Here is a 15,710-nt window from a genome sequence, read left to right as displayed (position 1 = left end):
CTCAGCTCAGCCTATACAAGCTAGGTAAGCTGAGTACGAGTAAGGCCTCCATGTAAATGAACTGAACCTAAACAAAGGCTTGCTCGGTTTGTTCAGCTTATTTACTAGTCCTAACTAGGGTTGGGAAATGAGACAAGCCATTTGTCCCAAAATGAGTTATTTAATACTAGACAATAGGTTCGTAAATGAAATATCTAACAATGTCTAAAGAAACCCTAGATCTTTATGTCATCCTGCTTTGCATATCACATGGCAGGTTTAGTACTTGTATCTTTGATAAAACGGAGTTAGAACCATTCTTAGTTTGATAGAAAAAATATTTAAATTTTAACAAGTATAATATGTCGGTGACATAAAAGTCACTCAAAGACCATAGTTGAAAACATCATAGCTCAAGTTTTGTTACTGTACCTATAATTAATACATTGTTTTGATAATTATAAGTTCACCTCCTAGCACGCATGATTACATAACTTTAGTGTCAAACAAAGTTTTTTGTGTGTTTATTATGCTATGTATTTTTGTGCCCAGTAGCCTAAGTGACCCTATCTGTAATGGAGTGACAGATTTTTGTTGAGATAAACCTCGTTAGGTTGGTTTGGATGCATCCTACTACAACAATAACAAGGTTAAACCCTAAGTCATAGAATAACCTGACCTCCTAACCTCCGAGTGATTGGGAGGTCACCCGAACTCTCTAGTTCATCAAATAAAGTATGTCACTCGAGGTGATACCATTATTGTATGCCTCGATGAGCGTAAGTCCTGGAGGGATTCAATGACACAATCTTTATTATTAGAACATTGAGTACCACATAAGCAATTCAGTGCATTTCGTACAAAGAAAAATATAAACCCAATGCCAATCAATTTTCTGAAGTGCAAGTCGGTTCTCGTGTGGACATGGACTATTGTTATGTTTGTTTATCTGCATGCATACATCGCTCTTAGCATCTACAACTTTCACGTGTGCTTCACCCCTTGCGGATGGATAACTAACTCTAGAACAACGATACTTACAAGTATTATTATTATTATATAATAGTTTACAAAGGCATGCATAATCAATAATCACTTTTGATCGACTACTTAGGTGTATTCAACCATACCGAGTAATAGTCTAATAAGGTGCAATAGTTACTCTGACATAACGACCCTTACGAGTATGATGGCCTTGAAAGAAAAAATGAAATGTGTCATCATGACAGGGTTTTGACAATAAAAACATCATCATGTCATTCATACTAGCTCGGTTGAGTATTTTACCAGTATTTTTCTCATTTAACATGTAAAGCACTATATTCTTTTTTAGCTCAGAGCGCACCTTGTCAAAAATTCATGTTTAACAAAAAAAATACTATATTCAATTTTGAATAGATGCATATAATTGTGCATACGTTGCATCTCTAATGGTTTATCGAAAACATAGGCCTTAGTTAAGTCTTACGCTGATAACTTGGATGTTTACATAAATGCAATTTTAAGAAAATCCAAAACCTTTAAAATAGGAGGTTTCTTCGTCAAACAATGTTTTGAACGTGACAAAGCTTTTGAATCGCTTTGAGCAATATAGATGATTCATTATTTGTACACTTATTACAAGACAATTATATTTATTAAAAGCAAAAGCCTGTGCACATATCAATACAATAATAAAGTAAATAACATATAACAAGGCTCGATGCATGAAATATGTATCAGGCTAAGTAAAATGCATAAAATAGGGCCTGATGAATGAAACCACACATTGAGTTAGGTAAATTGCGTAAGGCATGACCCGACAAATGAAACCACACATCGGGTTAAGTAAAGTGCATAAAAGAACATATATATATATATATATATATATATATGCACACACATATTAGGCTAAGTAAAATGCATAAAGTAGGGCCCAATGAATGAAACCACACATCGGGTTAAGTAAAGTGTGCGCACACACACACACACATAATAAGAAAGTAATCACAATGATACACATAAACATCAAAATAAGCATACAGTGACCTAGAGGGCATGAACTAAAGACAAGGACCTTGTGATACATAATTCATCATAAATATCAAGAAGTAGTCGCAAGGACACAAGCGTGAATACCAAAGTAAGTTGACGATAGCCTAAAGGGCATAAACTAAGGACTAAGACCCAATATCATTTAAAAAAGATATATAATAAGGAAAATCTCACAGTACACGATAGTTATTTCAACAAATATAACTTGAAATAGAAAGCAATGTGCAAACCTACAAAAAATCTGGTAGAGGTGGACTAGCACAAGCGTAGAGACACTCCTAAGTTATGGTCGGCATGTCCTTACATTTGAAATGGTCACAATCAAGAGCATCTCGTATAGAACTTGTCTACGCAAACAAACAGGGAGATATAGGCAAACAATGAATCAAACCTAACTTAGGTCCAAATGGGTTCAAGCCAATCTCAAGTGGGCTCGGTCCAGGTCAAATAGGTTAGACCTAGGCAATAAGATATAAAAAGTCAATTTGTCAAGGTCAAGTGGTCTTGACTCAAGTGGACTCAGTGTAGGTCAGGCAAGTCCAAGCTTACCTTAAGTGAGCTCGGTTTAGGTTAAGTAGACTTGAATCAGGTTACGACCAAGAAATAAAAGAAGAGAGAGAAATGCTAACCTAGTAGGTCAAGTAAGCTTGACCCAAGTAGACTCAATATAGGTCAGGCAGGTCCAAGCTCACCTCAAGTGGGCTTTATCCAGGTTAAGTAGGCTTGACTTAGGCTAGAATTAAGAGGGAGAAAGAGGAGAGAAAAGGGAGCGATGAGAGAGATAAGAGGGTGACAATTTCTAAAATAGGGGGTGAGGGTTTTATTTATAGATTTTGGGTGTAAGCCCCACCCAAGGGATAAACATTCCCCTTCTTCCTGATTTCTTCTTACCCTTTTCAGATAAGGATAGATATATCCTCTGTGGGAACTACCTAGATATTTTTATGAGATATTTATGTAAAGCTTGCAAGATATTTTTTGAGATATTTATCTGGGGCTTATATATTTTTGGTATTTTGCTGATATTTTTTGCAAAAAAAGTTAATACACTTTTTTTTTCATCTCGACAAGACGAAGTAGATTGTCTCTGCGAAATTCTCACATTTTTATAAATGAGTGCGATGTGTCCTACTGAATTTTTTGAGTGTATATTATTGAGGATATATGTGTCCTAAGTATAATTGCCTATGTAAAATCTCTTTGTTTCACATTCTAGGTCAATATGATAAAATTACATAAAAATATCTTTTATTTTTATTTAAAAGTTTACTGAAAAATTATGGATCTTACAGTCTTGGTAGGATTAGTCTCCTTCCTAGAAGGAGAAGACTATTGAACTCTCAAGAGAATCCACCTCATCCATCCTCCCCTCTCTTTTTTTCTCACAATCCTCCCTAACTCACCTCCCTCTCCACCTCCAAACCATATCATGCTCTTGGAAACCCGCATCTTTTGGTTTGAGTGAGTAAACCACATCAGGTCTTTGATAAACTTTTCAATATTACACCAATTAAAGCATCTATATATATAAAAAATATCAATTGTTATTTTTTCATAAATTACTTTAAACGTAAACATTTTAAATTTTTAAATCTAATTCTAAAGCTAAAATCCATAATAAACATGTTAAAATACTCGTAAGGTTGGGTGGTACGAGTCATACTATCCAAAATAAAACTATCCAACCCAATATCCATGTGTCCAAGCAGTCAAAAATTCAACAAGCAACCTGCCCACCCCCAAGAACTTGTTGTTGGGAAGATCCTATATGGCTTGCTTGATTTCATCTACCAAGAAATCCCTCTTAAGAGAGGTTTGCTTTCTCGTATCAAAACAGCTCATGAAAGCCTCAATTATGTCAAGAGAGTCCTCAACCATATTGGAGGTCAAAAATCATAAAAATATTTTGTTGTCGCCTTCAAGATTTCATCAGCCCCATTAACAATCCAAGTGAAAGTTCTCCTTTCTTCTAGAGGAATCATTAAAGTGAAAGAACTTAGTGATTATCACCACAACACATCCAATGTACTTTGTGTTAGTTGTAAGAAGTGAGGGGAGAGAGAATTCAAGAGATGAAACGTGGGGTGTTTTAGAGGAATTTGGTTTTGATGAGGTGAAATAGTCCCATATTGATTGTGTTTGAGTTTGTTGTGGGCTTTATAACCCACATGTAAACTCTTACACTTGTTCCTGAGAACAAGAGGTTGGGATGACTACCACACACACACGCGCGCCCGCCCGCCGCACTGTGCCGTGTCGTGCCGAGCCGGTTCGGGTTTCAAGACCAATGTATCCTTTTTGCCTCAATTTTCTGTTTATCCTTGGATTATATTAAGGATAAGAGTCATGCCTTTTGGAACTGGTGACCCTTGGCAGAGTCACACCCGTTCAAAACTGGTGACCCTTGGCAGAGTCACACTTGTTCAAATCTGGTAACTCTTTGCGAGGGTCATGTCTATTCAAAATGGGAAACTCTTCAAGAGTCATGTCCATTCGAACATATCTCTTCCACGTCTATATAAACGTGGTTAGAGTGGTTCCAAGAGAACGGATGTACACTCTATCATCTCTCTCTCTCTTGCTTTGTTAAAACTGTGAGGTCTGCAGTTGTAGTTTCTAATGTTGTTTTCGAAGGGCAATCTACCATCGGCGTGCACCGATCCAGATTGCCGAGGCTATTGTATCCTGGGGGAAGGATGCTGGACCCTATTTGCACTGTATGTGGGAGCAAATCTTCTCTAAGGGGAGTACTTTTGTACGCATTAGCCTTTTACACAGCATTAACATGCTTCAATTATTTTTATTGTGTTCTATGCATTTGTTTGTTCATATGCTGCTGTCTGGATTTTGGTCTAATGCGGAAAACATCATTCTTGCTCCCTGTTATTGTTTCGATCATATGTTGATTATGATCTCCATATTGTTACATTTCCTAATTTATATCATGTTTTATATCATGATGATGATTGTGAAACTGCGTGATCCGAATATCGATCTAACAGTCTTAGAGAAGATTCTAAGCATGTCGACCTCTTTCACTTTTGTACCAAAAGTGGACATGTCCGGGATGCCAAAAAAGTTTGTCGGTCAGAATTTCAAGCGTTGGCAGCAACGCATGAAAATCTGGTTCACTACGATAGGGTTGTTGTCTATTCTAGAAATCGACTGCTCTTCGATTTCTGATATTGACCCTGCTGCAGTCACTGCGACTGTAGAGTGGAAAGAAAATGATAGTATATATCATGGTTGCATACTGTTGGCTCTATCCAACACGTTGTTCGATGTATATTGTTCCTCGTCTTCCACTGCTAAGGGCCTATGGGATCAACTTGACAAAAAGTATAATACCGAAGACCAAGATCTTGAAAAATACTCTATTGCCAAGTTTTTGAAATATCAAATGGTTGAGGGCAAGTCGGTCACTAAGCAGACACACGAGTTTCTGCTGTTGCTCCATAGTTTGGCTGAGGCTGATATGAAACTTTCTGAGAAGTTTCAAGTTATGACCATCGTGGAGAAATTGCCTAAGTCTTGGGTAGACTTTGGTATGTCTCTCAAGCACCGTAGAGGAAAGATTTCCCTGAATGATCTTATGGTAGCTATTGCCATTGAAGAAGAGCATAGAAGCCAGAAACAGGTCATGATGCCAACTGAACAACCTAAAGTAAACATGATGTCTGGATCCTTTAAGGGCAAGGGAAAAAAACCGAAATTTGTAATGAAAAACCAGTTTAAACCTAAGGCCAAAATCCAGAAAAAGACAAAGAACAAACCATGCTGGAACTGTGGGCAGGTTGGGCATTTGGCTAAGGAATGTCCTTCCAAGAAGGCCAAAGCTCATGGGACCACAAATGAAACACCTCAAGTCAACATGGTGACTGAGGTCGTTGGAACCAGTACTGTGTATGTTTCTGTTAACCTTCAAATCTATCACGTTTATGAACCTACTGAGTGGCTGGTTGGCACTGGGGCTAATGTGCACGTTTGTGCTAATAAATCTGTCTTTGTCTCATACCAGGCTACTGCAGGCAGATCCGTGACTATGGGCAATTCAACAACTACTAAGGTGTTAGGGATTGGGCGCGTGGATCTGAAGTTTCCTTCAAGATGAGTTTTATCTTTACACAGAGTGCACCATGTGCCTGTAGTTAGAAGAAACATTCTAAATGGTTCATGTCTTGTTTGAGAGAGTTATGAATTTAACTTTAAATGTAATAAAGTTGTTATTTTACATTCTGGAATCTTTATTGGCAAGAGGTATTTAGATGATGGTTTGTTTAAACTTCGTGTTGAACATGTTTGCAGTAACAAATTAGAAAAAGATGTTTCTTTTGATTCATTGTCTAATGTTGCATATAACATAGAATCATCTGATTTGTGACATAATAGATTAGGTCATGTGAATTTCAATTTTGTGAAACGCATGATGAATTTAAAAATGATTCTTGAGCATTCTATTGATAAAACTAAAAAATATGAAATTTGTGTGCAAGCAAAACAATGTAAGAAACCTTTTCATACGATTATTAGAGATTCTAAAATATTGAATCTAGTGCACACAGATATATGTGAGTTTAATGAAGTGTTAATCAGAAATCATAAAAAGGATTTTATCACTTTTATAGATGATAACACTAAATACTGTTATGTGTATCTGCTAAAATCAAAAGATGAAGCTTTTGATAAGTTTCTTAATTTTAAGAATGAAGCAGAAACACAAACTGGTAGAAAACTTAAAAGACTGAGGTTTGATAGAGGGGGAGAATATACCTCTAATAAACTCTATGAATATTGCAAATCTGTTGGCATAGTTCATGAGTTTACTGCTCCATATTCTCCTCAATCTAATGGGATTGCAGAAAGAAAGAATAAAACCCTAACTGACATGATCAATGCTCTACTTGGGAGTTCTGAATTACCTACCTATATATGGAGGGATGCTCTGAATACGGCTTACCATATTCTGAATAGAGTTCCTCAGAAGCATAAGGACAGTAGCCCTTTGGAACTCTGAAGAAATAGGAAATCGAGCTTGAAATATCTTAAAGTGTGGGGGTGCCTTGCAAATGTATTTGTCCCAAAGCACAACAGGAAGAAGCTGGGTCCTAAAACAGTAGATGCTGTCTTTTTGGGTTATGTAGAGAACATCTATGCCTACAAGTTCTTAGTAATTAAGTCTGAGATATCTGGCATAGATGTAAACTCTATTGTTGAGCTTCGAGAAGCTGCATTTTTTGAGGATGTATTTTTCATGAAAGTTGGTGTACCTCAGAATATTTCTTCTTTAGATATACCTTCAACTTCTGGTTTCATTCCTGAACATGTGGAAAGGATGACAGATGTGGGGGTAAAACCATCTTGTTCTCATTCTAGACCCATTGAGTATGAGGAAGTGGTTGAACCGAGAAGGAGTAAAAGACCATGGATTACCAAGGATTTGGGAAATGATTTTATCACTTACCTTATCGAGGATGATCCTCCCACTTTCCGAGATGCAGTGACTTCACCTGAAGCAAGGCATTGGAAAGACGTCATCAAGAGTGAAATGGACTCTATTGTCTCTAATGGCACTTGGGAACTGGTTGACCTCCCTCGTGGTAGTTCCACTATTGGGTGCAAATGAATCTTTAAGAAAAAGTTGAAACCAGATGGATCCATTGACAAGTACAAGGCAAGACTGGTTGCCAAGGGGTTCAAATAAGACACCTATTCTCCGGTTACTCGGATGACCACAATTAGGGTGCTTATTGCACTAACTTCCATTTATGATCTTTCAGTCTATCAAATGAACGTGAAGACTGTTTTCTTGCATGACGATCTTGAAGAAGAGATCTATATGAATCAACCTGAGGGTTATGTGGCTTTTGGTAATGAAAACAAAGATTATAGACTTGTTAAGTCACTATATGGACTAAAACAAGCCCCTAAACAATAGCATGAGAAGTTTGATAATGTTATTTTATCATTTGGCTTTGTTGTCAATGAATCTGATAAGTGTGTTTATTGCAAAGTTAAAAGTAATGGTTATATTATTTTATGTCTGTATGTAGATGACATTCTATTGTTTGGTTTCAATATGGAAATTGTGAATGAGACAAAGTCATTTCTTAGTAGTAAGTTTGATATGAAGGATATGGGTGTTGCGAATGTGATCTTAGGCTTAAAGTTGACTCGTTCAACTGAGGGGATAGTCATTTCTCAATCTCACTTTGTTGAGAAAGTACTTGAAAAATTTGGCTATAACCAAGGGAGATCTTTTAAAACTTCATATGACCCTTCTATCCTTCTTTATAAGAATACGACTGATGTTCTTGTGTCTCAATTAAGGTATTCCCAGATTATTGAAAGTTTGATGTATCTTGCAAATTGCACGAGACCAGATATTTCATTCTTCGTGACAAAATTAAGTAGATACATAAGTTATCCAAATCGCACTCATTGAAAGGCATTGAACAGGGTCCTAAGGTACCTGAAAGGAACTATTTCCTTGAGTTTGTATTACAAGAGATTCCTTGCAGTCCTGGAGGGATATAGTGATGTGAGTTGGATAGCCATGAACTTAGGTAGTTATGACGTGACAGGGTATATATTTACCTTGGGTGGTGGCACAGTCGCCTGGAGATCAGTAAAACAGATTGTCTTGTCTCGGTCTACTTTTGAGGCTGAACTTTATACTTTAGATGTCACAGGATTGGAAGCTGAATGGTTGAAGGGACTTCTTGAGGAACTTCCTTTAATGCGCAAACTAATTTCTGCTATATCTGTGCATTGTGACAATATGGTCACAATTGCAAAGATTAAAAGCACAAAATATAACCAAAAGCAGAGAAGACACATCCAAGTCAGAATAAAATCTGTAAGAGAATTGGTGTCTCAGTTAGTGGTTGCTGCGGACTATGTTGGATCCAAAGAGAACACAACTGATCCATTAACGAAAGGACTAGATAAGTCATTAGTCCTAAAATCCAAAGAGAGGATATGACTGAAACCCATCAATAGTTCATGTGTAGTAGCAACCCAACCTATCTGAGTAGAGATCCCACAAAGTAGGTTCAATGTGGTAATAACAAGCTGTAGGGTAAACAGAATAGCACCTTATTTATGAGATACTATGTATCTGTGTCTGTTCTCCTGATTACTCTGGAAAGGTGTTGTAGCTGCAAGTTAAGGAAGAGTTAAAACTCTGAATGGATTCAAAGCCTTCTAGGCGAGATGTTAGTAGTGCATCTCTGGAGAAGCCCACCTATGTGAGTGTGTCTGTGTGGCCGCAGTTTAAGGAATTGGGTTATTCCAAAAGACACTCATGAAACAAGATTCGGGCGCATGGCTTTTAACGCGCCGCCTCTAAAGATTACAACCAAAACCTTTATCATGTTGTTGCTAATGGACAATCCTACACCAAAGGTTCAAGTTCAAGACTTCAGTTCACTTTGTTCCTGTGGGGGTAGAGTTAGTAAACTAAGGTAGTGGTTCAAACCGGAAGGTACTATTGCTGAAAGCATGATATGTCCAGTTGCAGATTGTCTTATCTTGCATCTTGGTTTCCTCCCGTTTCATTCTTTTAATTTATGGGGGAATGTTAGGTGTAAGAAGTGAGGGAAGAGAGAATTCAAGAGATGAAACATGGGGTGTTTTAAAGGAATTTGGTTTTGATGAGGTGGAATAGTCCCATATTGATTATGTTTGAGTTTGTTGTGGGCTTTATAACCCACATGTAAACTCTTACACTTGTTCCTGAGGACAAGAGGTTGGGATGACTACCACACGCGCGCGCGCCCGCCTGCCGCACCGCACCGTGTCGTGCCGAGCCGAGCCGAGCCGAGCTGAGCCAGGTCGGGCTCGAGTAATTGGCCCTTTAAGGCCATATCCAATTAAGACCAATGTATCCTTTTTGCCCTGATTTTCTATTTATCCTTGGATTATATTAAGGATAAGAGTCATGCCTTTTGGAACTGGCGACCCTTGGCAGAGTCACACTCGTTCAGAATTGGTGACCCTTGGCAGAGTCACACTTGTTCAAATCTGGTAACTCTTTGCGAGGGTCATGTCTATTCAAAATGGGCAACTCTTCAAGAGTCATGTCCATTCGAACATATCTCTTCCACATCTATATAAACGTGGTTAGAGAGGTTCCAAGAGAACGGATGTTTACTCTATCATCTCTCTCTCTCTTGCTTTGTTAAAACTGTGAGGTCTGCAGTTGTAGTTTCTAATGTTGTTTTCGAATGGCGATCTACCATCGGCGTGCACCGATCCAGATTGCTGAGGCTATTGTATCCTGGGGGAAGGACGCCAGACCCTGTTTGCATTGTATGTGGGGGCAAATCTTCTCTAAGGGGAGTAGTTTTGCATGCATTAGCCTTTTACACAGTATTAACATGCTTTCGTTGTTTTTATTGTGTTCTATGCATCTGTTTGTTCATATGCTGCTGTCTGGATTTTGGTCTGACGCGAAAAACGTCATGCTTGCTCCCTATTATTGTTTTGATCATCTGTTGATCATGATCTCCATACTGTTATATTTCCTGATTTATATCATGTTTTATATCATGATGATGATTGTGAAACTGTGTGATCTGAATATCAATCTAACACTTTGGATCTTTTGCCTCTCGCTTACCCACTCCAGCACATGTGTATTGCCACCTCGTGATTTCATCTCGCTCTGCAATGAACATAGTTTCTCTTCTCATGCCTCTATCTGTTAGAATCTCGCAACCCCCTCTCCTTTGGACCACTGGATTAATCCAATTATTAGTGAATCAAAGAGCGGACTAAGCAGCTACTTGCAGATGGGCTTCTGAGATTAAACAAATACCCAAGCAAGAAACACCCGATGAGGACCCAACATTAAATGACAGAGAGCCATTTTACTGTCAAAATCAAAGTCACAACCCCTCCATGATTTTCCCTCTACTTTTGCTCCTTTTGTTCAAGGAATGTTTCACAGTGATGGCATGCAACAAATGCACCCCTTAAGGGTCTTTTCAGTGAATTTTGTTAGTAAGGGTCTTCGGGTGTGTGTGTGCAGGGAGATTCAGGTGCAATGTGTTTTCACGCAACTTATATGTGCTGCTGCACATAATCAGCCTCCATCTTTGAGATACAGACTGTCAGTTGTGGGGCCCAACGTTAGATGGTGGGTGATCAGGTGCAGCAGGATGCGTAAAATGTGAAATCACAATGCACATGATCTCAATTAGGATGTGTGTGCCAATGGGTATGTATTTGCATTCCAGTAATTGGTTTATTACGTAAAAAATACTATGAAACAAAGTAGCTTTCTTCTGAGGATATGATACCCAGATGCCAAATGATACAACAAAATACATGAAACAAAGGTAGGCCTAGCAACTCCATCAATAACACTCAGATATGAGGAAAGGCCACCAAAGTGCGTGTTCCATAAGCTGAGCTGAATGCAGGCTCATGGCGACCGTTGGAGGACTATGCAGGATGACCAAAGAAACAAGTTGGTTCACAGATGAATGGATGGGATTGGATTGATTGACGATTTAATAGGTATGGTGGGTCGTGGAAATCATGGCAATGTTGGCTTAGGCACTGCAGGCAATTCTGGAAGAGTAGGCTAAGGAAAAGTGGGCAACTCAGGCAAGGTCGGGTTAGGCAGAGTGGGTGGGAAATTCTGGGAGAGTAGGCTTAGGGATCTCTGGGAGAGTGGGGATGGTTGGGAATGGTGGAAATTCATGGTTGGGGATGGTAGGGAATGTTGGAAGAGTGGGTTCATGATGGGTCAAATCTGGTTCCTCAGCAAGCGTCCAGCAACGCACACGTCAGTGCTTAGCATAGACACAGAGACAAGCAGAACTAAGAAGAGAAAACCTTGAGAAGCCATGGAAGAGTGTATACTGTGACTTGACTATAAGAGCAGAATATCTGATGCTTTACTTTGAAGGGTGTTGAGTAGAGAAGCAGGCTGTCAGGCGTATTTATAGAAGAACTGAAAGATATGAACCTGTTTCTTTCAACAAAGAAAATAAAGATATGCACCATGCGTTTGTTTGTTGAGATGCTATATTTGTGTTTGAAATTGTAAACGGTTGGCCATCTTCTTCTAAGCTACATCTCTCTTTTTGTGATGTCATCCAATAAGAATACAAGTCATGTACACTAAAGTGGACCATGCGCTCACCAAACACAACTACTTCACTGATCCGTTGCCCATTGGTCACAGCCTAGATCACATATTTCATATGCCGAGTGATCCAGTAAGCTTACTGACGGTAACTCACACATCATAAACTATCGAGGTATGTTGGACCAGATCAAGACTTGGTAGGTATAGACCTGGACCCAGGAAAGCTCTGAAGTTTGGTCAGAATGAGACCCATCTGGATCTGACTGCAGCTAGAAATATTTCCACCCTTTGGCATGTCAACAGCTAATTAAATGTAATCAAGAGTTTAGACAATAGTTAAATTGTTATCTGGCTAATGGTAAGAGGCACAAATTACAAAATTTGAGTAATGATATAATGTATCTTGGCTAACGTGTTCACTGTAGGATCATTGGTAACGCTGTACAATCTGAGCAGTTCACACTCGCTTGGTTCGGCTCATGTGAAGCTCGTTCGAATTCGTTGAATGAGCTCGGCGAGACAAATTGTGAGCAGCTCGTATATAGTATGGGAGCCAAGTACGAACAGTGAGTGTAGATCTTGGCTCAGTTGCTTAAACAGTTTACATATATTAGGTTTAGGTATCTCATATACTTTATATTTTTTTATTGAAAAATCACAAGGCTTAATTGGAACTGGGGTCGGACCTGTGTCTGGTACGGGTGGGGGTCCAGGTCAAACCCAACCCAGTGACACCCCTAGCGCTGGTTGAAGTGTTTGGCTTGTAAAGCAATAAGTTTAGAGTGCACATCCTATTACATATATGTTCGAAACAATATATCTGTTTTGCAAATAATCCACTTTTAAGCTTGGCTCAGCATGTTTAAAACTCAAAATCTGTTATTTTAAGTTCTGAAAACATATTTTTTTGTTGATGAATCAGCTCGAGCTCTCTGTGAGCACAAGTTGTGATTGAACTCTGTTCGGCTTGTTCACCAGCCCTACCAGGAGAGTTTAAGGATTACAGTTGTCCAAATCTAATTCACAGGTACATTGACTGACATCAAAGGTTGAGCATTGACTTGAGTGAATATCTTTGGTGAGCAGGGGGAGAGCACTCATGGAATTTTACACTGCTGACACTAAAACAGTGCCATGATCAATGTGGCACCTCTTACCCCAAAGCGATGTTTGAACTGAACTGATAGTTTGGAAGGTGAAATTGATTTGGAAAACCAGCTTTAACAGATCGATGTGGACAGATTTAAGGACATGATTGGGCCTCAATTTGGTAATGGGATACTATAGCTTTCCTTTTGGGCATGATCCTTGGTTGTTTTATATTCTGCGTAGCATGCCTTCCTGTCGCCTTTTATGATAACATTGTCCAAGCTCTAGAAAGATTAAGTTGATGCTTTTCCCATTGTAACTAACCACCCTGAACCTGGGGCATAAAAAGAAAAAAATTAAAAGAAAGGATCAGGCTTTTGCTTTTGTATTTTTGACTGAATTGTGTGTGAAGTTACGTCACATGGGCACTTCACTTACCACGCGTATTCCATGTCAACACGTCATGACACCAGATAGAATACTATAAACACCATGACACTTCATGGACACAGTCAACACTGTGTCGCCCTACTTTGCTGCTTTTGTTCAAAAGAGTGTTTCACAGTGATGGCATGCAACAAATGCACCCCTTATATAGTCAGAAGCCTCCTTCATAATAGAGAATTTTCAGTGAATTTTCTTAGTAAGGGTCCTCGGGTGTGTATGCGTGGATGGAGGATCGATCAGTTGCAATGTGATTGCATGCAACTTATGTATGCTGCTGCACATAATCACCCACCATCTTTGAGATACAGACTGTCAGCTGTGGGGCCAACATCAGATGGTGGGTGATCAGGTACAGCAGCATGCTTAAAATGTGAAATCACAATGCACATGATCTCAATTCGTATATATGTGTGCCAATGGGTGCGTATTTGCATGCCAACCTACTATCTGCACCAGAACGTTGGCCAGTAATTGGTTTATAACGTAAAAACTACTACGAAACAAGGTAGCTTTTGGTCTGAGGATATGATACCCAGATGCCAAATGATCATAACAATAACAAAATACATGAAACAAAGGTAGGACACAATACAAAGATATCTGCAGTGCAACTATACACATAGACGAGATAACAGGCAAAGATCATAGTAAGCCTAGCAACTCCATCAATAATCACTCATATACGAGGAAAGCCCACCAAAGTGCGTGTTCCATAAGCTGAGCTGAATGCAGGCACATGGCGACCGTTGTATAGTCATGCAGGATGAGCAAAAAGGCAAGTTGGTTCACAGATGGATGGATGGGATTGATGGACGGTTTATTAGGTATGGAACTCATGGCAATGTTGGCTTAGGCACTGCAGGCAACTCTGGAATAGTAGGCTTAGGAAAAGTGGGCAACTCCGGCAAGGTCGGCTTAGGCAGTGTGGGTAACTCTGGGAGGGTTGGCTTGGGCAGAGTGGGCAGTTCTGGAAGAGTTGGCCTTGGAATTGAAGGGAATTCTGGCAAGGTTGGCTTAGGCAAGGTGGGAAATTCTGGGAGAGTAGGCTTAGGGATCTCTGGTAGAGTGGGGATGGTTGGGAATGGTGGAAATTCATGGTTGGGGAAGGTAGGGAATGTAGGAAGAGTGGGTTCATGAGGGGTCAAATCTGGTTCCTCAGCCTCCAACAAATGGCGTCCAGCAAGACACACGTCAGTGCTTAGCATAGACACAGAGACAAGCAGAGCTAAGAATAGAAAACCTTGAGAAGCCATGGAAGAGTGTATACTTTGACTTGGCTACAAGAGCAGAATATCTGATGCTTTAGTTTGAAGGGTGTTGAGTAGAGAAGCAGGTTGTCAGGATATTTATAGAAGAAGAGTTGAAAGATATGAACCTGTTTCTTTCAACAAAGAAAAGAAAGACATGCACCATGCGTTTGTTTGTTGAGATGCTATATTTGGGTTTGAAATTGTGCACGGTTGGCCATCTTCTACTTAGCTATATATCTCCCTTTGTGATGTCATCCAATAAGAATATAAGTCATGTATACTAAAGTGGACCATGCGCCCACCAAACACAACCACTTCACTAATACGTTGCCCATTGGTCAGAGCCTAAACCACATATTTCATATGCCGAGTGATCCAGTAAGCATACTTACCGTAACTCACATCATAAACTATTGAGGTATGTTGGACCAGATCAAGACTTGGTAGGTATAGACCTGGATCCAGGTAAGCTCTGAAGTTTGATCAGAATGAGACCCATCTGGATTTGACTGCAACTGGAAATATTTGAAGCCTTTGGGATGTCAACCAGCTAATTAGAATGCAATAAAGAGTGAGTTTACACAGTAGTTAAATTGTTATCTCTTAAATCGATGGAACCGATTTGGTAATGATAAGAGGCACAAATTACAAATTTTGACTAATGATATAATGTATCTTGGCTAACGTGTTCACTGTAGGACCATTGGTAATGCTGTACAATCTGAGCAGTTCACGTCCGCTAGGTTCGGGTCGTGTGAAGCTCGTTCGAATTCGTTGAATGAGATCAAGTTGCTTGCTTAAACAGCTTACAT

Source organism: Nuphar pumila, chromosome 6, assembly GCF_984573655.1.
Source record: "Nuphar pumila chromosome 6, dmNupPumi1.hap1.1, whole genome shotgun sequence".
NCBI classification, from domain to species: Eukaryota; Viridiplantae; Streptophyta; class Magnoliopsida; order Nymphaeales; family Nymphaeaceae; genus Nuphar; species Nuphar pumila.
Note: the sequence above shows the minus strand (reverse complement) of the source record.